Raw genomic sequence first — 25,000 nt, 5'->3', positions numbered from 1 at the left:
ACACCCAAGACCATTCCAACCCTTTGTCCTCTGCCTCTTCAAATCCAAAGTTCACTCTTTGCAAGGAGATCATACATACTTCTGAGGCAATGCCTGAGACAGAAATCCACATGCTCATTTTACAGTGATCTCCCGTATGGCCTGAACTGTGAAGGACTCAGAGAAGAAACAAAATGGTACAAAAGCCCATTTGCCTGCAAATATTAGATGAAAGAAAAACAAAAAAACAAAAAAACGACCCAATCAATCACAGGGTACTAGGTGGTGATGAACCATCCATTGATACAAGCAGTAAACTCTGTTAGTAAATCCGTTTTGGGGTTCTGAAAACTTAGCTAGTGAACTGAAAGTTCTTGAAATGAATTCGGGGAACCACTGAACAGTGGCTGGGGACACCTGGAAGGGTTGTGGGAACCATAGAGGCCCTGCATGAGGGGAGCCATCACCCTGCATGATAGAGGAAAGAGTCATCCATGGACCAGCGTCCTCTATCCCTCTTGATAGCATAAAGAAACAGAGGCGGAGGATATACACAGAAACAATTAAAAATCTATACGTCCACCAGGTCCCCTGATGATGGCAGGCATGCTTTTTAAGTCGGAGATGCTCTGATTTACTCAACGACAGCTCTGCCTAGTCTCTTTGCAGCTTGAACCTGAGCATATCAAGGCAGCTCCTTTCTTAAACAAGTGTAGCCTGAAACTTTCATGGTTGCTAATTTAATCTACTACTCAACTTTAATCTGTTTCTAATTCATCTTTCCTTCAAGTCTCTCATTCATCAAAGAGGATAATTAAGAAGGGACAGATTTTCAGTATTAACCCTGTGACCCAGGAACTACTAAGCGTCCTACACTAGGGGGCGCAGAAGGACAAAAATTTGGTATCATCTAGGCTAGGTCATCTCCAGAAGAGATTTCCAATGGCATTGCTTGGACGAATTGAGAGTTATTAGACATTACCTTTATCCTTACGAACCAGATGGCTTCGGGAATTTGCTTCTCCTTTCACGCTCCACCCCAAGCCATTGCTTGCAACAGGCGTTCAAGTGACCCACAGGTCTCAGGGAAGAAAGAATCATGGCCTTTGTCCAAAGTCCTACCCTCTTCAGATGTGTTTCATATTGAGTCAGGTTATAACAGCTTAGAACCTTTGACACACAACTTTCTTTCTTTAGGTTTCTGAATTTCCAGCATTTCAGATGGCTTCTTCCTTTAAAAAAAAAATCTATTAAAAACAAAATTAACAAAAACAAACAACAATAACAAAAAAAACAAAACAACAAAAACCCTCCTGCTCCACTGTTTTCTAGCTGTGTGGTATGAGGGTATAGACTCCAGAGACAACACTGACGGTTACCATGAAGTTAACTAAACAGATTCTCGTTTCCTTCCTGTAAGACTCCTCTCACTCTTTCCTGTGAAACCCAATCTTCCTGTGTGCTTGCATCTTATTAGGTGGCTGGTATAGCTAACTCACCAAATCCCAAATGTTTATCACATGCAAAAAAATCCCCTCCATACACGAACACGCATGCACACACGCACACACGCACGCACGTACGCACACCACTGCCAAATCTGGATAAGGACTTACAAATTAGTTTTCAAAGTTACTGTAAGATCTTCAGTATTGCAACAGGCTTCTGACATCCAGAAATTTTGATCTCAATGAGGGCCTTTAAAAAAATTATAGTAAGTGAATTTATTTCTCTTCAGGGTCTACTTCCAATTTTTAAAGTTTTGATTCCCACATCAGTGTGAAGTCCCGCACTTAAAAACAAATTGGAGCCCACTCCAAAACAAAATTAAAATGATTTCAAAGAATGACAGAAAAACATTTCTTTTGGCAAGGGATGACAGGAAGCCAGAAGGAATAGAGGAGAAATCCAGTGGAGAGTGTAAGCAGCGAGAGACCTTCTCCATATGCGCGACCATCAAAAAAAAAGTCTTATAATCCCGTATGTCGTGTTTGCAGGACACAAGTCTGTCTCTGTTTTGCTTTTTGCTGTTTCCTTCTAACTCAGTCCCCTTCTTCCTGTCCTCGCTGCATCCCTTTCCACTCCTGTGATATTGAAAACTGCTTCTTATAAGGGGGAAAATGCAAGGAAGCCATTGTACAAGATGAACGGTGAGAAGACCCAGGGGAAGGTAGCATGTCCTGCCAGTCTCAAAGGAAGATTGGTCACCATGACAGTGATTGGCACAAAATATAGATTAGGTTTCTTTTGCCTGAAATTGGAAAGAAATAACTTCTTTGGGCTTCTTTTTGTAACAAATGTTGTGTGAACTATTTTATGGCATGGTTCCATGGACCTAAATGAGGGTGCTTGTCATGCACACCAGCAATATTTCCCATTTCCACTGGCCTCCCACCAATGATATATTCAACATCTATGACATTAGTATTATTATTGTTATTGTTATTGTTATTAGTAGTAGTACTAATTATTGTGGGAGGAGTGTTCTTCCTGCATGTATGTCTGTGTACTCCATACGTATCTGGTACACAGAGAAGTCAGAAGAGGCCTTTAGATTCCCTGGAACTGGAGTTACAGATGGTTGTGACCCACCAAGTAGATGCTGGGAACTGAACCCAGGTCCTGTGGGAAAGCAGTCAATACTGACCATTGTTGCTCCATCTCTCCAGCCCAGCGTCTCTGGCTTTATTTTCATCAGACAGTATCAAAACAACTCATCCAATGGACTTCTCCTCTGCCAATCCTGCTTCAGTTCATGATGTAGTTCATTGACACTGAGCACACAGTACTCAAAGAAGGGTCTGATAAATTACTGTATACTTTCTATGTATACAAATCCCACCATGCCCTTTACAACTGGGAGAACATTGATGCTATTTGACTCCTTCCCCGAGACACGTTCAGGTTTTCATGAAGGGAAGACACTCCTTCCCGATGAGGCAAGAACACAGTTCGACTCACTCACTTCTTCAGTAGTTTAAACCCATTTTTCATTGAATAAAATTTTCACTGCTATTACTAAGCACTGTGCCCACTAGGAATCCACTTTCTCCAATGTGGTCATTTCTATTGCTTCAGATGAAAACGAAAAGCTTCCAGTGTCTAATCTAGATCTCATGTGTGGCCAAGAAAGGAAAGACCATTTCAACCCAGTCAGCGTCCCAGAGAAACAAGGTTTAGAGAGGTATAAAGAAAAGGACTGGAGCAAGGGAGATAGCTCAGTAGGGAAAGTATTTGCCTCTCAAACACAAAAACATGACTTCTGTCCCCAGACCAATGTGAAAAGAACGGCATGATGTATACTTGCAGTCACAGTTGGGGACAGGGCTGCGGAAGCTGTCTGAGGCTCAATAGCCAACCAGCTTCAACTATTCTGTGAGTTTCAGACCAGTGTTGGCCTATCACAAAAACAATGAGCTTCCCAGAAATAACACTAGAGAATGACTTCTGGACACCACAAACATAGACACACACACATGGGTTGTAATAATGGTGTAATAAACCACTGGAAGCTGGGCAGTCAATCCTATAGAGGGCGACAATTCAATGAGGGATGCAGTCCTGATTACAGCGACAGAACTCTATGGTAAGATGTAATGTCTTTTGAAAGTCCTTTTTCAAGTATCAGAAATCTAGCCAAATAAGCCCAATCGATGAATAGGAAATTTTTAGAAAGAATATTGAGTCACCTTCAGAACCTAGCAGCATAAAGGATACCCAAATCTATGCAGATTCTATTTGATTTCATTCTTATTTTATTTTTCCTTTTTGACTCCATAGCCTGACTTTTCTTGGTTCTCTTAGGTGATGGCCTCTATACCTCCAAACTCCATGCCTGACAGATACTAACCTCTATTCAACTTTCTTAAGTCCAGTTATAAATTCCTAAGAAGATAGTGCTTACCCAATGAGGGCCAAGGGGGTCCCTGACACAATCCATGACTCCTGTGGTTGGGTTATGGCATGCCTGGTTGCTTGGAATTCCCTTTGTGGAGAAAAAAAATGGTTCTTGAATGACTGTGGTATCATAGGCTTGGCAGGAGATCCAGAAGTTGGTTACGTAAATCTACCACAAGTCTACTGGTGTATTTTAATCTTGAAATCATCCCAAGGTCAGTATGAATGAAGAGATGTAAATAAACAGCATGGTTCTAAATAATAGAACCAGTTTAAGAGATGCTAGAGCAGCAGTTCTCCACCTGTGGGTCATGATCTCTTTGAGGATCAAACAGCTGTTTCATAGGACCATCAGAAAACATATTTATCTTACCATTAATAACTGTAGAAAATTGCATTTATTAAGTAGCAATGAAAATAATTTTATGGTTAGGGGACTACACCATGAGGAACTGTATTAAAGGGGCACAGCATTAGTAAGGTTGAGAACCAGTGCTCTGGAGTGTCAGCTATGGAAATGGCACCTGAGGAGGAGGGACTGACCACAACTGATGTGACAGATCTCCCAGGACAGTGTGCACTGGGTAAAGTCTGAAGAATCCAGAGATCCTTTCCGGGAGTGGCTGTTTGGAGCCTCCATAAATGCCACACGTGTGCAAGTGTAGGCTGCTTCCTTTAGAGAGAAGCTGGGTGTGGAACTTTGGAGCAGCTAAGCAAGACCTGATAGTTCCAGAACCATGGAAGGAAATGTCTGTGCTCAAATAATTCCCAGTATTATGAATCAATTCACCAAGTATTTACCAACCAGCCTGCTTTATGCTTGGTGCTATTCGATATTGTGGTTAGTCAGGGATCTGAGACAAAAGGGCCACCCTGGACTATTTGTAGAAAGTCCCTTCAGGATTGTAAGTGGAGGCGAACACCAGGACACTTTCCCAGCCTCTTCTCAGCCACCCTTATAAAACCCGGAGAAGCATGCGGTCCTTCCCCCCACCCTCCTCCCTGCCTGCCAGAGTTTCCAGATTTGTTCTGCTTTGCAGTTGCGTCAAAGCCCCACTCGATTCCAATCCTCACAGAAGGCATAAATTAACATTTTATTATGTGTACTTGTTAGGGTCTCTTAAAGCAGACATGCAAATTTGAGGCTCCCGTAATAAATTAGGGCATACCCAGATTAACTGAAAATAAACTGGGTTGCCCTGGCCAAGGCCTTAGAAAGCCAGGCCCTGCCAAGCAACCGGAGGACAGAGACTAACCTCAACTCCTGTTTCCCAGTTGTTGTCCCTGGCCTCTGGCCCTTTCCTTCTTTGTATGGTACCCTGGTCCTCTCTGTGCAGATGCTATTGGCTAAATTGACTCCTGATGGGCTTTTTTAACAAGGGACAGTTTCCAGTAAACCTGTTACAGGTCTCTGAGGTCTCTGGCAAGCAATAGAAAGAGAATAAGAACAGTTTTGAGTTTCCATCACACATTTGAACAATTTTGTCTGCCATGTCCTTCCACATGGACCAAATATTCTGAGACTACACTTTAACTGGTTATTCCTACAGTGGGATTCTAATTTTGCAGCTTATAGACTGGAAAACCTTCAGGTCAGGAACTTGAGGCTACATAGATCTTGGTGTGTTTTGTTGTAGCAACGTTGGAAAAGTCAGCAGATGTAAAAGTAAGAGGCACCTCATGTGCCACCTACAGCTCTACCAGCATTCGTTCTGACATGGCATTCTGTTTTGTTGTTGTTATTGCTATCCTTTGTTTGGTTTTTTGTTTGTTTATTTTTGCATATTGATTAGAGAAAAGAACAAAAGGCTGTGTGTGCGTGACAGTGTGTGCGTGTGTGTGTGTGTGTGTGTGTGTGTGTGTGTGTGTGTATGTGTATGTGTGTGTGTAACTCTCTAGGGACATGTGTGGACAAGCCCATACAAATAAAGAAGAACACTGCAGTTTGGATCTGGAAAACTTCAAGGTTCACAGGGAAGGCTTGTGAATAGTCGAATGCAGAGTGGTTAGGAGGAAAGGCCTGGCAAAAAATCTTTACATTATAATGGGGTACTCTTAAAGGAGGCTGTGAAGCCCAAATCCCTTCCTCTTTCTCTCTTTTATTTCCTAGCCATAAAATGAGTAGCTTGAACTTTAAGCAAGGCACCCATTTTCTTCCTCACCATGTGAACAAAAGAAATGGAGCTAAATAATTATGGGCCAAAACCTCTACCATGATGATCCCAAATAAACCTTTTCTCTTTATAAGTTAATTACCTTAAGTATTTGCTAGAACAGTGGAAAGCTGGATAACACGGGGTGAGGTGAGGAGAGGGGAGCTTAGGAAATTGATGCTTTGTGGCCATTTCCTCCTGATTAAAACATTTTCTCCTAGAAGGAGGAGCCTTAAGACTTAGGTAAGCAAAACCTATGTCTCAGGAAGTTCCTGAAACTCACAGGATTCCTAAAGTCTCTCTCCAGTCTTATAAAAGTAGTGAGAATTCAGGAAAAAAGAGATGCTCTGACCAGCCAAGCTGCCCACATATTTTACAGGGAGTTCTGGAAATGTCTGCCATTTGTCATTATCCACACTAGGGTGGGGCTTTTGATAATGTAGCTGCCTTTCAGTCACCAATGCTCCTATCAGGAGCTCCTTCTCCATACTCCTGTGAGTAACTTCAATAAACTCACTGGTTTCCTAAACCATGCTTGAGTGGAAGCATTCCTTCTGTCTATCATCCTTGTGTGGCGTGAATCCCCATGTGTTCCAATCTCCCCAGGAAAAGTCACACTATGGTTGATCCACAAGCATTCATGACAGAAGAGAAATTCTGATTCCAATACTGTGGGCAGGAGAGCTGAAATTCAGGGGCCTACTGCTGGACCAGAATCCACAGTATTTAAAGGGAATCCCTTTGGAATTCCCTACCACAAATAGTACCTTGGAAGCCACCTTCATGTGGGTCCTAAGTTAAGAGACTATGTCAGTATGCCTCCTGCGTCCATGAGTTCTGTCTCCAGGTGAATTTTACCTGGTAGGCTCCTCAAGTGAACAAACCCTTTTAGTGTGCTCAAGGACAGTTCCATATTCATAGAAAGTACTCAGAGGTCTCAATGCTCAGATGCTCTGTCATTGTCAAATATTCTCCTCTGAAACACCTGCTTCTTCACCTCTCACCTCCCTCCTTCCGCATCTCCTCAGACTCCCTACTTCCTCTCTCTGCTTATTTCAGTCAGTTCTTAGCATCTCATTTCACCTTCCTGCTCTGTAGAGAGCTATGTGTGGTTCTTACCTTCCCCCAGTGGCATTTAAAGTGTTTCTTGGTGCAAAACATCCTATTCATTGCCATAGAAACAGGAAACTCAGTGTGGAAAGAAAAAAAAGGGGGGAAGGAGTCTGACACTCTGCAGCTATGCAATTCTGTTATTTTGCCCAAATCCATAAATGGCAACATGCTGGGAGATACGCAAAAGCCAACCCGCTGTTAGAACAAGTGAAGGAAGGGCTTCTCGTTCCTAGGAGAGTTTGCACAGGTTTTAAAGCAGGCAAGAGGAATTCTAGTATGCAGGGAGCTGTTTGTCTTTCCTCAACCACTCTCAGTGTTACTGGCTATAAAATGAAGTTATTATCATCTCCATTATCTTCACACTTTGGTCACAGGAGGGTACCCCTAGTAACAGCTGGGTTTCAGCCCTTTCTGGGCTCCCCACGCCCTTGGATAGCATAGGCCTGTGTCATCTGTTCTTGACTGTACACTCCTTGACATAAAACTGAGATGATGTTCACAGCCACATCATTCCTAAAGAACAGTCAGTGAGCTTTGACCATTCTTGATAAGAAGGAAAAAAAAAACCAACCTTTTACATCTCCTGGGCAACTGAAGATGAGCCTTCTTTGGGCCCCTGATTTCAAAGATGACTAACTCTTCATTCTTTAAGCACTACCCCTGTGTTGAGCACTCCAGTTCCCTGGGAAACTATCATCCTTAAGCTGAGACTAGACTAGAGAGTTATGCTGAATAGAGATCAAGCTAATGTGCAAAGACTTCTCTGGCCATGGCTTTCTCAGAGGTGTTCTCAAAACTAAATTCAGAAATGCTCCCCACCACCAACCAGGAGCTCTGTTCCAACTGTTCCCTGTGGTGTATGTTTGTCTATTTGGTATCCATCAGTCACAGAGGCAAAACCAAGCTGTTGACATCTCCACATGTATGCAAGGTCTGCTTGCATGGACCTGTGAAATTCATTTACAGACCCTCTAAGTAAGCCTGAGTTTTACCTACAACAGTCTCTTCTAATCAATTTTTTTTAGTCAATAATCCAGTGTCCTCCTACACTAAGCCATTCAGATTAGGAACTAAATTACAAGAGGCGCTAGTGGTCCTATAGGAAACAGCCTGCCCACTTCCTTTGGAAACTCTAAACAATAAATATCTTTGCCAATGGCATTACCCTCTGCCAGTCATCCACTTAGACACAAATCTACCTTGCCTTATCTGTTGTATCAGTGATAGAATATACTGTCTCCTTACATACACACCATGGCCATAGGAATACTGTCCTGGGGTCATAGTCTCCCGAAGATAGGTCAGCAGCATCTTATTCTATAAATAGGGTGACCATATGTCCTCCTGTGCCCCACAGAGCCCCAACTTTACCCCTGTTGACCTATATCATCATGAATACTTAGCTCATTCCCTCTCACAACAGTTCATATTTTGAATATAAATCATATGGCCACCCTAATAGAAAATATAAAAGAAATTAACCACTCATTACATAGATAAATGTCTTTTATCTTAAAAAAAAAAAAAGCCAGAGAACTAATTACAATTTAATCATTGGGCCTCACAGCTTAACTTGAGAAAAGGATCTAAATGAGCATTACAGACTTTCTAAAAATACCCATGTTTGTCTTCACATCACATGCAAAGAAGTTAAGGAGGAAAAGCCAGCTGCATGAAGTGTGTATACAAAGCAGAGCAGTGATGATGCTGGACTTTTTTTTCCCTTTTTCGTGAGAACTGAGAATGTAGTTCATTGGGACTAAGAAGCCTTACAAGGATAGGAAGCACAGTGGGTCTACCAGTTGCTCAGTCATCTCCACGTGTCTCAATCTTCGATATCTGAGAAACTGTCTCATTATTCATATGTGATACATGCCCTAAGTGCTCTGCATATTATGGACTTTCACATCAGTTCGTACCCTCAAGGAGCTTATTCTACAAAGTAGCACACTAATAAACATGGGAAACATTTGAAAAATTGTAAGCATGGGTCATTATAGCTCCATCCAAAGAAGCATTCATCTCAATTCTTGGAGTTATAGCTGAACTTTGAAGCAAGTTGTGAGTATACAGGAGAGCAAACTGTAAGACCTTAATGGTAGGTGAGCCAATGGACCTGCTGCTACTCAAAATACAAAAGACATACCTGAAGAAGCTACAGCTAGAGGTTAGGAGACAGTCCAATGCCAAGGACATGCAATTACTCAATTGCTACAGACAATTTGATTTTTGTATCCTGTTTGTTTGTTTGTTTGTCTGTTTGGAGGTAACTGATTGTGGATTCTGCAGATTTTCAACCTGTACCCAAACTACTTTCACTATTCCCCATGTAAGGAGTAGTGATGAATCCTGTTCTTCAACACATCAGTTTTTGTTCCATGAGAGAATTCTAGTCTGAAGAAGGAACAGCTCACTCACCATTCTCCAGGAGAAGTCTGTCTGAGGTTATCTGCAGTCAAGCCCAAGAAGCCTGTGACACACAGCTCCACTGTCTGTTGTCAGCGCATATGTCAATGAGAAATCACTAGTTATGAATGCACCTAGGCTGCGTTCTGCTTCTCTGCACCCTCATCGGATGCTGGGTTGTTTTGGTCTTCTACAGAGTTATAAATAAAAAAAGCAAGCTCTAAAGATTTTCTGAAGCAACGCTGAGGCGGGAGGAGCAATCCTGCTTAATTGGCCTGGCTTACACAATGTTCCTGGCATATGGTCTTGCTCTCCCTGGCCGGAGTGGCTTCCTATAAAAAGAAACACCAAAATTGGCCCCTGGAATTATTTTAGAGCTATAAGATATGAGACAGGGGATACTGAAGATGCTTTTGCCCTAAATTTTCTCCTTAAAGATAAGGAATGCCAGTGTTTGGAGATCTGTTTCACGGAATCTCTCAAGTGATATTCATTCTTTTACTTCAGAAAAAAGCACTGTTAGACACTAACCCCTAGAAAACAGAATTTGCTGCATTGCTAAGCTGTACACAGGAGTCCCTGTTGTTTGACTTGTACACACAGACTATGTAAAAAAGTAACATATATGTTCTGCCCCCACAATGATTTAATGCCTCTTGGAACAGTCCAGAGGAATCCCAAGGTTCCACATTGGGTCCTTGGCCATGCCCTCTACTTGTCTTCTATCATCCTAGCCATCAACTTTCTCCACTGTGCTCCTTGCTGCCCAAACCCTGGAAGATGAGAACTGGGTTGAGAAACTCATCCACTAATGGGTATTTTTAAAATGCCCACTCAACAACGTTCTTGAGTGTGAAAAGACAGGCACTACACTATTTTAAATGCTTCATCTTATTAAATCATAACAACTCCATATGTTATATTTTTCCCATTTGAAGGGATAAGGAAAAGAGGTTTGGGGTGGTTATTCAACACCATCTGTTAATAAAGATATGTTGGGCTTGGACCCAGGTCATTTGAATGACAAGCCTACCTTCTTTATCTGAATGAAACAGTGGCTTCCTGGATGTCAGTGGCACAAATCACAACAAGCAGAACCACTTCCCCAAGGGCACACTATTGAGATGGACTTTCCACTAGATTTTTCTCAGACTCTAAGAGACCAATAAAAAGTGTGCATGTTTCAGATGTGGAGAAGCTTCAATGTAGGGAAGGATTGTGAGCTAGTTCTCTCCTCAGATTGCCATGAAAACTTCTCCACTTGCTACTTGAATTCTGATAATTTTGAATTTTCTTTTAAATCTTATTTTCTGTTTCCAAGTCTTTGCCTGAGTGTATATATGATTATCACATGTGTGCCTGCTGCAGGCAGAGGTCAAGGTATCAGACCCCTTAAACTAGAGTTACAGATGGCTGTGATTCCCCGCATGGTGCTGGGAATCAAACCTGAGGCCTCTACAAGAACAAGTGCTCATAACTACTGAGACATCTCTCTGGGATGGATCCAAAAGTTTACAATTTTCACAGAAAAAAATGCAGAGCATGTTAATTTTCGTTAATTCATTGAATTAAGAGTTCGCCAGGAGAAGGCCTCTAGAAGTGTTTGTGAAGATTGATGGGGAGAGGATCATCTCTGAGTGTAGGTCCAATTGTCTCAAAAGCTGGGGTCTCAAATAAGATAAAGGAGGAAGGAAAAGCTTAAGGGCATTTTCTCTCTCTCTCTCTCTCTCTCTCTCTCTCTCTCTCTCTCTCTCTCTCTCTGTGTGTGTGTGTGTGTGTATCTATCTATCTATCTATCTATCTATCTATCTATCTATCTTATTCTGCTTTCTGGCAGCCATAAGGTAAGCTGCTGTAGCATGTCCACCCCACCATAATGAACAGACACCTCTGAAACCAGGAGCCAAAAATCTGTCCTCCCTTCTAAATGGTTATGATTTCTGGTTCACACCCCAAAGCTTTCTTTCAGTTATAACACATCCTTCTTCACCACCATGATTGCTTGTCTTCCTCCTTTGAGCTCCTGATCAGCCCACAGTCCCACCCCCAGGGTCCAGCTCCCACAGAAACACTCCTTGTTACAGTAAGTAACTGGAAATGGAGGACAATAAACTTGTCTTAAACCACTTCAGAAAAAATCCATCACCCTTTCAACGTCCCTCTCCTCCCTCCTGCCTCCACTCTGAGCTCACTCTCTGACTGTTCACTTCCTCATCCACAACAGAAGACATGCTGGAGAACCCCAGGGCAAATCCTAGAGCATACCAGACAAGGTATTTCAAAAGGAAGACTGTTACACCAAGGTCTGAAGCTTGCTAACATCCCTCAGTCTCTCAGGACAAGAGTGTGAAATCAACTCCCTACCATATAAACTCAGCCACAGGGACACTCACCCAACGGCACTACCTGCAGGGAAATCTTGTTCTTTGTTTCTAACTTTCACCAATGGGATTTCCAAGGCTAGCTAAATATACAGTGTCCATGTAGTCTTAGCTACCCGTCCTGTTTGTGATGTAATTGTTCTCAGATGACTAGACACGGAAGCTAACTCTGACAAGACCATCTTCCCAGAGGGAGGCTATTGGGACACAATAAGACTTCTCTCTCTTCCCAGACTCATTTAGGAAAAATCTCACTTTCTAGACACTTTCCAGTTCATTTTCATTTGCTTCCTTTCTCCAGAATCTTGGAATTATTATTGTCCTTGGTAATTAATGCCTTGGCATTACTCCTTGTGAAGTCACAGTAGGGCATGAGATAACAAGGCCAAGATCTCTCTGTCCATATCATCTGATCAAGGCCTTCCTGCAGTTTGCAGTCTAAGGAGCTCCTCCAGCTACTCTCTGAGTGAAGATGTGTGTGCTTTAGAGAAATATGTAGATGATTTAGAAGTTTGTTCCCCAAGTTCAAATTGTACGACTTGTTTAAATTGGGCAAAGTAATGACATATCTTCCTTCTAACAAAGTTTCTCAAGTTCTAGTTCCTCAAGTCCACTTATGGCTTACTTATATGTTACTTAGGTCTGCAAAGATGGCCTTGCAGAAGGTCAAGTTAGAGGGGATGCAGTTATCTCAGTTATGCAGGCCATTTTGGATTATAGATACGGAATTAATCTAAGCATGTGAGTACCCCAAATTAGAGAAATTTTCCTGCTGAGATCATAGAGGTGAGTAATGGGAACACTGTCCTTTAGAGAATAAAAAGGCAAAAGAGAGTATTTTCCTCCAGAGCTTCTAAGTCCTGTGCGTACCTTCATTCATCCCAGAGTGAGACTTCTCCCCTCTGGATTGTAACAGAATGCATCAGTGCTGTTTTAAACAAAGATCTTTTTGGTAGTTAACTGTAACAGGGAAATGGAACCAACTCAGCCCTAGAAACAAGAAGAGACAACCAGGGACTCTACTTCTGTGTCAGACGAGTCGTAATCATACAGCATCTACCTCTAAACTGGCAGGTACCTCTCAACGGCCTTCTGCCACGACTGTTTGTTTGATACATGATCGCATGCAACCCAACCTAACTTTGATTTCATTGTGTAACCAAGCATGACCTCAAACCCTTCCTCCTTTAGCTTCTACTTCCCAAGGACAAGAATTACAATTGCATACCACCGGGCCAGGTGCCACTGTTACAAGTGTCAAGAAAATGTCACTTAGTCTCCAAATGGGCCATGCTGTTGCTGCTGACATTGGGAGTCAAAACAAGGAGTTTTAAACTAAACTGGGTCCCCTTGCAGTATGAATCTCAACCTCTCCAAATTTGGTCAAGAACTGATAAAGCAGGTATCAAGATAACTGATGGCTTTTCTCCTATTTGTAGACTTTCATATCTTCTCCCAAATAGTGACAGAATGAACTGCCTCCAACACCCTAGGAATATAATCTTGGAAAATTGGTTTCATATTCTCTCTTATTACTTGGAATATCTAGTGTTAAAAAATTGAATTAATGAAACTTTAGTGAGCAACTATTATGTTACAGAAACTGGATAGTAGCTCTGGAAGTGGATTCCTTAACTAAAGACCACTAACATCATACCTTAACTGAAGAGACTGAGGTCCAGAGACTTTCAACTATTTCTCTAAATTCTCAGAGGTGGGTGGAGGCAAAACTCAGAGCCTACCTGGCACTCTGTCTTCTCACACATTGTTTCTTATGTTTCTAAGTGTGGGAAGTACATAAAGATATCAAGAAGACTCAAATAAAAAGGTTGAGAAATGGGGGTGTCCAGTTCATGACCTCACTCTACTTTTGGGCTTCCACCACTGCCAGCTTCCCTGTCTGAGAGGAATGAATTGAGAAGTAGCAAACCTCTTCCTCTTTTAAAATCAGAGCTGCTGTAAGTGAGTGATTTCACACATTTGCCACGCAGCCCTTTGACCATCTTGGGAATATGTAGGTGGTGCAATGTCCACTGGTCACAACCCAGCATCCTGTTACTTTGGCCACTTTTCAGCTCCCTAAAAACCTTTTCTTAAAAGAATTGTTAATATCCTGGTCACATGAAGAACTGTACCTCTGATGTATTAAGGTTATTATTAGCTCGCCAATGACCTCTCTCCTCCAACTCTCAGCTCCACTTTCAACCTACACCCTGGAAGAACTACTTCTGTTTTCTGCTGCCCTGGCTGTTGGTGAGTAAGCCTTAACCTCCTTCCCTCTCTTTCCCTCCTCATTGTCTGCATCTTCCAGTCATTTCAAGAGTGTGACTTTCCCTGATTTTCTGTACAGTTGGCACAATGCTATGCTCTTCTTTGTGACTCTTGTCCAAATGCTCCGGTCCCCTTTCAGTGAGGGAAGAACTGTCAGTGAATGGTTAGCATGCAGTAGGAGTGTTCTCTGTTAGCGATAATGAAGAAAAAATAAATGTCACGAAATAAGTTCATCGTTGAAATTATGGCAGTTCTTCCTCCCTTCCCCATGCTCCCATGAACAACATGCAGACTCAAAATATATTTACAAACACCTTGGCTATATAGGTAGGTTCTTCTATGACTTGATCATAACCCATTTATTTTAATCTACATTCTTCAACCTGGATGGTTACCTGTGCTCAGGTACCATGCATCTGGCTCTGTCACATCTTACTCATGCAAATCTCCAGTGCCTGGCTCTGTCCCAGAATTCTTTCTGCCTCCCAGATGTCCCACCTTCTATTCTATCCTTTCCTATAAGCCATATGTTTTTTTTTTTAATTGGCAGGTGAGGCATCCATACAATACACGAGATACCCTCTCTACATTGTGTGCCAGTTCCATTGAACTCAAGTTTTTCTTTGGGGGTAGCAATATTGCTATTTTAGCTGACTTTAGTTATTTGTATAATGGCAAGCACCTCGAGGATTTTACATATGCAGTAGATACTACATAGACATAATGTAATCAATTACAAGGCATAAGCTGTAGCAACAAATGGAATAAGTCAGAGAAATTAGGAGAAAATGGTTTCTCCGTGGTTTGAGAGTTTAGGGGAGCACTTTTTGGACCATGCTCACAAGATAGGAAAATCATAGAGACTTTGTACCTGTAGATGGGTCAAAATATAAGAGCAATGGTGTGTGAAAAAAGTGGGTCACCTCCTGCAGAGGCTGCACCATTGCTAGGAATAAAAGAGAAAGCAATCCATCTGGGACCTGGCCTTTGGGGGTTTTGATTTAAGGTTCTAGTTGAAAAGTAAGAAAAATTGAATCTTATTCCTGTGCTAGACACTCACTCCAGGGCTCACCAGCCACAGGCAACAGTCAGCAGGAGGGCTGTAAGCAAGAAGAAACAAAGCTTCTTCAGAAGTATTGCACAAAACCGGGAGGTGGCCAAACACAGAATGAAGTCCAGAGTTCAAGATACCATAAAACAAAAACAAATGAACAAACAGAACAAAACAACAGAAACCTTGATATTCACATAACAACACCAGGGAAACTAACTGTCTGTCATTTGCCTTAACAATGGCTTGTTAAATATGGAATAATAAAAAAAAAAAGGAGAGATGAAAAATGACTGCAGGTTCTGCAGGTGCCAGACAGGGTACAATCAGATTTCACACACTCTGAGCTCAGATACGAAATGTCTAGGAGCAAATTCTTCCCCCAAGGGAAGCTGAGAGACTCCAGTCTTGTTGGGCTGAGAGCAAGACAAACTCTCAACCCTGGTTTTAAGGATAACTAATAAGAAATCTGCTCACAGCCTGTCCCCAACCTTCTCTATCAGAACGCCAACAACTCCCTCCTCCCTCAATAGCTTCTGGGGAACTCCTGACCTCCCTCCTCTCTTCTTTTCTCCTAACTGATTTCTTCTACTTCTTCTGGTGATTTAAAAATTCAATTGAGATGTTTTAGATAGCATGATTTTTGCCAACTTGACAAGCCCAGATTTACCTCAAGAGAGATTAACTTCCATTGAGAAAATGGCTCCACAAGACTGGACCACAGACAGGCTTGTGGGGTAGTGCCTTAACTAAGGATTGGTATGGGAGGGTCCAGAACACTGGGGCTGTGCACCCCTGCGAAGGGGATCCTGGGGTGTATAAGAATGCAAGATGAACATGCCACGTGGAACAAGCTAGTAAACAGCACTTCTTCATAACCTCTGCTTCAGTTTCTGTCTCCCTGAGTTCCTATCCTGACTCCCTTCAGTAATAGACTTTAATATGGAAGTGTAAGATGAAATGAACCATTTAGTTTCCAAGCTGCATTTCATCATGTTATTTTTATCACAGCAATAGCACCCCTGTAAGTCAGGTGCTTACAGTTTGCCCCAAATCTTGGCATTTCCTTCACATAGCAGAAAGGTATGATTTTTCTGTCATTTCCAAGGTTACTAAACACATTAGAATTTCCCCAGATTGGAAATCAAAAGCAAAGTGCTATGTTTTTCTGTAGGTAAACAACAGGCAAAAATACACATAGTGTTCTCTTCAAAGTCAATGGTAAACTTAAGCTTCTGGCTGACCAATAATTAAGAACAATAGGAATTGCAGGTAAGACACTTCAGACATCAACCACCAACCCTCTATTCAGAGATACTAAAGGATGCATCCAAAAAGGATAAATTCCAGGCTGGGGAGTGGGAGGAAGAAAAGGCAACCACAGTGAGCTGACTGATATTCTGCACTTACAATAGTTCCACTACACAATGGTACAAACGCAATATACATTTAGTGGAAACCACACTTTGAGTTCAGCAGTTTTACCTTTTCTTAACTTAGTGATGCTAGAGTGTTTTATCTGATGATAGGCAGTATCAAGCCACAGCTCCCTGAGCACAGCCCTCACTTGGCCCTACATGATCAGTCCAAAGTGTGGTGTTACTAAGCCAGCACACATGGTAAGCCAACCATGGTCAGTACATTTGGGACTCATGATACAACTGAAGGCTGGTCTTTCTCCTTCAAGTCAAGAAGCATCTGCACTCATTTTCTTTTAGATCAACTTGGCTGGGTGATGGCAGCCAGACAGAGGTGTCCTAGAAGTTCTTGTGTGTTGTATCAACCTTGAACTGATGACTTTTTAGTGACGTATATGATCCTCGCCAGTGTCTTGGGGCTTCATCTTGTCAGTAGAAGCCTTAAGAAGACAAAGATTGACTTCTCTGAACAAAAGGAAGTTTTGCTCACTGAAAGTTCCCAGTGTGTCAAGAGATGAGCCTGTGACAGACTCAGCCACTCTGGCACATCCACCAAATGACACAGCCTGCGAGGAGATCTTGCTCACTGTGTCTAACCATCATCCCTAGAGCTGCTGACACTGCCTACATCTTTCCCATCTCTTCATAAGCTGCAAAATCCTGTTTCTATTAAAGTCACTCTCATGTGACTGGACAGACACACTACTTCTAGAAACACCATCTTCTAGAGGGATGCTGGCACTGCACGTTCAAGTAGCCCTACCAAGAGAATGTATATAGTTTTTTGTATTGATTACTCTTAGTCTAATCATGGCTTCATTGATCAAACTATGTGTGTATGTGTGTAGACAAACATTCAGACAGATAAATACATAAGTAATATATAATAGATGATATCTGCTACTAGAGATAGACTGATGACACATAGGTAATAGCTGATGGTGGTGATGAAGGTAGATTATTAAATATAAGGACAGATATAGAATAGATGATAGCTTATCATGGTGATGATGACAAAGAGATAAATTAATCAATTTATGATGGAGATAGATAGATAGATAGATAGATAGGACTATAGAAGTGTACAAATGCAGATGTAAGCACATGTTCATGTATTGTGCATGACTCCTTAGGAAATGATAGAGCAGAAAGCACTTTATAATGGACCGTCTGTTTCAGATGCTCTTCTTGTATTCAGTATTCTGTAGAGTGCCTTTAAGGAGCTTGGGAGAAGAAAATAAGCCAACCTTGGAGCCACCATGCCCCCAAAGCCCCACAACAGTTGAGCTTCCTGATCATCAGTTTGACATCAGGATTGTTGTAGTATACATGCTTTTAAAATTCCTTGTATGTTAAAATCAGTAAAGAGTGAGTGGAAGGGGTCAAGAGACAGTTCACTGAATGGCTCCTTTTAAACAATGGCGACATAAAGATTGCCATTGAGGAGGAACTGGAACTAAGGTCACTCCTATGCCTCAAATATGCATTTTCTATCACAGCATAGAGCATGAGGTAAAAAACAAAACTTGGGTTTTGGTTACATTGCTAATATGTAGGCTGCACCTTGATTACAACCTAGGGCTTAACCTGGACAAAAGACTATGGAAGCACTACTGTTCCATCCAATGGCATTTCCCCAAGAAATCTCAGGCAAGTCAAAGACCACAAAGAGAGCTGCAATATATGACGACAGGAAATGTTGCCTAGATTAACTTGCCCGTTCCCAGACTATGATTTCTATAGCACAATGAGGTAACATGAGTCCTGACAACCCCTTTAAACAACTTCCCACTGTAAGTAGCAAGATGGAGACATACCTCGTACACTAGCAAAATTTAGAGCTTTTCAAATATCTGATCTTGGTTATGTATTCAAAGAGATGAAAGCATGCTCGTAAGAAGAATGTGAACTGCATCTTGTCAAGAAAATTCTAGAGCTAAGGAGATGGTGAAGTCTGTAAAGCATCAGGACCTGAGTTTGATCTCCAGCACCCTGTACAAAACCAGTGTGGCAGTCCTTTGTTATAGTCCTAATGTTCTGGGTAGAGGCAGAGGATCCCTGAAACTCATTGACGAGAAAGTCTAGCGTCATCAGTGAGCTCCAAGTCAAAGAGAAAATAACATCTCAGAAAACAAAACAACAGCCCAAAACCCAAGGCAGATGGCATGTAAGAAATGACACTGGAGGTTGACTTTTGGCCTCCACATGTTCATGCACAAGCAAACACACAGGAGCGTGCACTTATGTGCGCACACACACACATACAGACATTCTATATTTTTTGCTATATGTTTGCTATAGTGCTGTTGTATTAGTGTGCTTTTTATTGCTATGATAAAATGCTTATCAAAAGCAACAGAGAGGAAAAGGTTTCTTTGACTTACACTGCTGTGACAAAATACCTAATAAAAAGCAAGAAAGCAAATGAGGATTCACTTTGACTAAATCAACCAAAGAAGGGAAGGCAAGAGTTGCTGATGTTTGTGACCTTTGGAGCATGTTCTCATCTGGGTGGACCAGAATACAGACTGATGACAGAGAACAAAAGATGGACTATAGATCTTAAGGCTCAACCCTGAGGGACCCACTTCTTCCAACTAGGATCCACCTCCTACAGATTTCATAACCCACCCCCACCCCAAACAGCACTACAATCGGGAAACCAATTGTACAAACACATGAACCTGAGTGGGGGCCCTGTAAATTCAAGCTGTGAGCCTATTCCATTTAGTTACCAGGAGTTGCTGAAGGTATGTACGCTCATGCTCACTGCTCTCTCTCTCTCTCTCTCTCTCTCTCTCTCTCTCTCTCTCTCTGTGTGTGTGTGTGTGTGTGTGTTTGTGTGGTGTGTGTGTGTGGTGTGTGTGTGTGTGTGTGTGGTGTGTGTGTGGTGTGTGTGTGTTTGTGTGTTTGTGTGGTGTGTGTGTGTGTGTGGTGTGTGTGTGGTGTGTGTGTATGTGTGTTTGTGTGGTGTGTGTGTGTGTGTGTTTGTGTGTGGTGTGTGTGTGGTGTGTGTGTATATGTGTGTTTGTGTGGTGTGTGTGTTTGTGTGTAGGTTTCGACAATGGAAAGATAATAGTCCCTGGACCAGCCAGATGTACCAGCAGGTTTAGGGACTTGCTACTAAACCTGAGTACCTGAGTTTGATCCTTGAAACTCACAGGTAGAAGGAGGAAACTCACTTTACAAACTGGGTACTGATCAGCATGGATACATCATGTATATACAAGTATACCATGTCTCTCTCTCTCTCACACACACACACACACACACACACACACACACACACAAACTTGTCCTCTGACCTCCACCTGTTTGCCATGGTACATATACATTCATGAAAATAAAACCCCAAGTAAATAAATAAATGACAATTTTAAAAAGAACCCCCCAAAGCCTATACTTATGACCTCCAGACCCCACTTCAGCTCTAGACTGCGTGGAATGAACAGCCGGTGTTTGCTTCTCCATCTCAACGGTGACATGGCCACCAATGGAATTGAACAGCTGTGACATTGCTGCCACCAGAATTTAAAAGAGAAAAACGACTGTAGCACAGGGAAGATTGCTTGAAAGGGGTCACAGAGAAACCTGCACGAATTTTAAAAAGCACTGTGTTCAGTGCCTTGAGAAATAAGCAAAAGAATCGCCTATTATTCCTTCATGCACTAGTTGAGGCACTGATCTGCAGGAGGAAGCACAGCTATGAGGGCTCAGATCAGTTGTTGCACATAAAAGAATTCAGTGTTCCCATTTACTAAACACGGGGAGTCTTTGTTCTCCATATGCTGTATTTGTGCTCTGTGTTCTCGCTTCTCATCGAAATCACCCAGAAGGCCCCAGATCTTGGAGAACAGGAATGATTCTGCATCTAACATCTTGGCTTCCAATTTGGATCCCCAGGAATTGAATTCCTGAGGGGAAATTTCATCCAAACGAAGCCCCCACAGGCAAAGCTTGGGAAGAGCCAGCTTCAGCTAGCTTTCCGAGCTCAGGCGGCAATGCCCAGAAATGCAAGCATCAAGGGATGCCAATGAGCCAAATGTGTTTCACAGATACATCCACACTGTGAAAACGCCAGGGAGTGTCTGCAGGTGTCTGCGACAGCCCAGGCTGCTCCATCGCAGACCCTAGGAAGCCCCATTGCTTGAGATCTAAAACTGGCCAGAGAGGAGACTGCAGTCTACTCAGTACCCCCAGGCTGTTCACAGAGGGATTCCCACAGCGTGCCCTCATTCTGAAGGTCTCTTCCTTTTGTGGAGATCGCAGGATCTGCAGTCAGGGAGCCTCCTGGGATGAACAGAAGGACCGGGTCTGTGCATGTTCACACATTTCATTCAGTCACACTTCAAAAAGCTTTAGCTTATGTTAAATTTTTAGCTTTAGTTCTCCAATCCAGTTTTGAAGCTGGCAACAGTGCATCCGAGTTCAGGTATAATATAGCTCCCCTTCTTGCCTCCCACTTCCAACCCTAGCTGGAAAGGCTGCCACTCACAAGCGTTCCTCGTTCCTCCTTTCAACACAGACCTGGCGCTTTTCATGCTTTCCTCAGAAAATGAAGTATGATGGCTGAGCTAAATATGGAGCCGGGGTTACAGACACATCGTGTTCCTGTTAAATGCTCTGCTTCTTGTGGGATGCTTCACATCCACTTCCTGGTTTCCTGTTCCCTCAAAACTGGGGGCCTATGGGTGGAGTCCAGAGAGGAAGAGCAGACCTCATAGTAGTTTCAGGCCTAGAGTGTCTCTCTTTACCTACTTCCTCCTCTTTGCATAAAACCCATCACTTCTGTGATCTGAGATCAACAAGCTCCTTGAAATCAGCACACCTGTTTGGGGACCAACTGGAGAAATTAATGATATTGTGAAACAGCATTTCCAAGAAAAGCAATTTTTTTTTGCTAACTTTAAAAATACTCTTTACTTTTGAGAAACTCATACATGTATACAATGAAATATGATATTTACATCTTGTTTCCTACAAGTCCTCCTATATTCCCTCCCCCCCACCTCCAAAAAACTGACAAATCAGAAATATTAGCTTAGAGGTGAACACACCCAGATTTGTCTTCTCTCTCTCTGCCACGTGTGATCTGTGACCATGGACAAGCTGTTTACAACTGGGGAGTCTCTGTTTCCCACTCAAGGAACCCATTGAATCTGAGGGTCTTACTAACATGGGGAAACTTGGACTGATGATACAGTATAATGCTATAATACTTGCCTTGTGTGCACAAGGCTTGGAGGGAGAAAGGGACGGAAGGAGGGAGGGAAGGAGAGAGGGAAGGAGGGAAGGAGAGAGGGAGGGAGGGAAGGAGAGAGGGAGGGAGGGAAGGAGAGAGGGAGGGAGGAAAGGAGAGAGGGAGGGAAGAAAGGAGAGAGGGAGGGAGGAAAGGAGAGAGGGAGGGAGGAAAGGAGAGAGGGAGGGAATAAAGGAGAGAGGGAGGGAGGAAAGGAGAGAAGGAGGGAAGAAAGGAGAGAGGGAGGGAGGGAGGGAAGGAGAGAGGGAGGGAGGGAAGGAGAGAGGGAGGGAGGGAAGGAAAGAGGGAGGCAACTGCTTATGTGTGTGTTTACACTTAATTGAAACATGCTTTCTTCTTCAGACATGGTTTTAACATTAGGATGTGTTTTTGTATGACTTGTTTAGGTTATTCTTCCATGTCTGTCACATTAATTTTTTTCCATCTATGGTTGAGTGGGGTGGGTGGTGGTTGGTTAGCTGATTGGTCTATTCTTTCCTTTTGAAAATCTGAAAACACATGTCTATGTAAATATATATATATTTTATATATAAATATATGTAAATATATATATTTTATATATAAATATATATATTATAATATATATTATTCTTTTGAAAATACAAAAATAATATTTTCTATATACCCCTTTGTTTTTTGTTGCTTGTGTTTGCTTTTAATAATGGACAGGCTTCCCATAAGCTATCTGTGAGACATCCAATTATTATTATCAAAATAGTAAATTTGGCATTAAATATAGTGAAATAAGAGCTTTAAGACATCTTGGTAAGCTTTTCTGAACCCATTGCCATGTGATACCTCTTTATAATTTTACCCTGCCAACTATCAAGTGATACTTACTTCATTTTGTTTTGTTAAAATTTTCTTCTCCTGAAATGTTCTATACACAATTTGAAAACAATCAATGTTCTCTAAAGGACACTTTAAAAAAAAACATATCTATACTGCTTACAAATCAAGATTGTTTCCCTCTGTCCTTGACTGAAAGGAAACCTCTGTTCTTTTAAAGAGTGACCTTCCAGAAATTTCAAAGTTAACCACAGCTTGCTTAATTTGAGGAGGCCCAGGAATGCAATTCTTCTAATTTAGATTCAACTTTCTATCTTTAGATATCTATCTAAGGTCTAGAGCAGTTTGAATTCTGCACTTAACCTGAAAAATGGGTTTCCATGGGCAGCAACCTGAAATCCCTAGACACACAATGCAACTTTAGTTGAACAATTAAAAACTGTTCACTAAACAATTGGCATTAAAGACATTCTGGTAGCATTTTATGGAAAGAGTGACTGGTCTTAAAATGTAACAAACTATCTCAGAGTATTTCACTGCAGTGACCTTTCCACTCTTTCTACAATGTAACATTACTAATTGGAAGATCTTAGCTAGGAGCAGGACACTTTCACAATTTAGTAAACCAGAGTTCTTACCTTCACAGGACTTCCCTGGCGGTTAAGGAGACAGACATTCACAGGACTTCCCTGGAGGTTAAGGAGACAGACACAATCCCAGGTACTGTTAAGCTAACATTTCTTGTGTGTCTCACGAAAACATCTTTAAATAAAGGCTACAAAATTTGATGGACAGGGGCATTAATTCAGATCAGTTAACTTCATTCATTCCGAAGGCTGACAAGTGTTTTGACAGTAATGAGTGACGATTGGTTTGGACCTGAGCCAAAAACACCTATTGGAGGTTTTAAGCAGAGATGAAAGCTGTGGTAATAAACAGGATAGGAGGACCTCAAAGCTCAAATACATAAACTCAAAGGATTTAGCAAAAAAAAAAATCATGGATGATACCAATTTTCTACTCTAAAAAATCAAAATAATAAATAAGCAAATGTGAAGATTTCATACATTGGAGATGGAAAGAAAGCAAAGTGAGTGTTCTGACGGATTGGTCTTATTTCCTTCACAGGGTTGTCATGAGAATCAACAAAAGTGAATGTGAAAACTTGTTTGTTTGATACATGATGTTCTTGTTATTTCCAGGAACGAAAAGAGTGATAATAACATGGTTATTTAAAGATTTCTTTTTGTTTTTGTGAAAGCCCAGGAGAGAAACAAATTTTACCACATGAAATAATCCTACTGTGTATCTCTAACTGCTGCGACTGACACCTAGTACATTAGATTGTAGGAGGATTGTTGTTTTGTTTCCAGGATCAAAAATGGAAATAGTTGCAACCCAGACAGCTCATTTGTCCAGAAATGCAGATGGGTTATGGTAATCTGTGCTTTCAGGAGTCTCTGCATCCCTTCCCATGCTCAGTGAGTCATGGAAAGACCAGTGTCACCTAGTCCAATAATACCACCAACTTCAACCTTTGCTCTATTGCATGTGTCTTCAGAGGAATGAAGTCAAGCACAAATTTCCAAAATAATGCAGCAGCATCCCCAACATCTTCAGTAAACCTTTGTGATTGACATGATGGCTAGATACATATGACACAACCTTTGCCATTCAGCCACAGGTCTTACTGACAGAACTCAGTGGCTATGTTCCTTGTAGGCAAGGAAGCTAATAATATTTAATTTTGAAACAAATTCTTATTATCTATCTAGGTCCTGTTAGAAATTTCCTGTTTGGTCTGGTTTAATGTCAGCATCATATCACATTTTGAGTTGATTGTATAATATGAAGTTCATTTTACTGATGAGAAAACTGAAGCAGAAAGTGATTAAACAGTTCAGGCAAATGTAAGCAGCTAATATAAGGCACTTCGAGGACTTTCACCCTTGAAGTGTGCTTTCAGAATTCATGCCTTTGACCATTAGAGTGTAATGTCTCCCAACAAAGCATTTCCAGGGTTAAGACTAGGAATGGCTTTAAACTGATTGAAGCCAAGGTGAAAACGGTAATGGGAAGAAATGGTGGCTTCCTGGATCAGAAGAGAAAGAGAAGAGGGCAAATGAGTTGTGTTGGTGTTGAATTAAGCACTTGCCACTTACTCAGCACTGTGAGCATAAGGCACCTAGTCTAGCCTTTGCTTATCTCAACCTTCCTGTCCCATGAAGACGCAAACAGCAAAGGCAACACAAAGTAGCAAAGAGCTTTATTTTAAAAAAAAA

At 41.8% G+C, this 25,000-nt stretch overlaps 1 long non-coding RNA gene across 1 annotated transcript in view; it reads left to right on the top strand.

Moving 5' to 3' along the window:
* The first annotated feature begins 14,099 nt into the window (after nucleotides 1–14,099).
* Nucleotides 14,100–25,000, top strand: part of LOC114630889 — a 26,432-nt gene continuing 15,531 nt past the window's right edge. Inside the window, exons 1-2 of the long non-coding RNA XR_003712877.1 lie at nucleotides 14,100–14,182; nucleotides 23,365–23,438. This is a non-coding gene — a long non-coding RNA (uncharacterized LOC114630889). The remainder of the gene's footprint in view (nucleotides 14,183–23,364; nucleotides 23,439–25,000) is intronic.

Source organism: Grammomys surdaster, unplaced genomic scaffold (assembly GCF_004785775.1).
Source record: "Grammomys surdaster isolate TR1022 unplaced genomic scaffold, NIH_TR_1.0 348, whole genome shotgun sequence".
Classification (NCBI taxonomy): domain Eukaryota; kingdom Metazoa; phylum Chordata; class Mammalia; order Rodentia; family Muridae; genus Grammomys; species Grammomys surdaster.
Note: the sequence above shows the minus strand (reverse complement) of the source record. Positions and strands in the feature narration are given on the sequence as shown.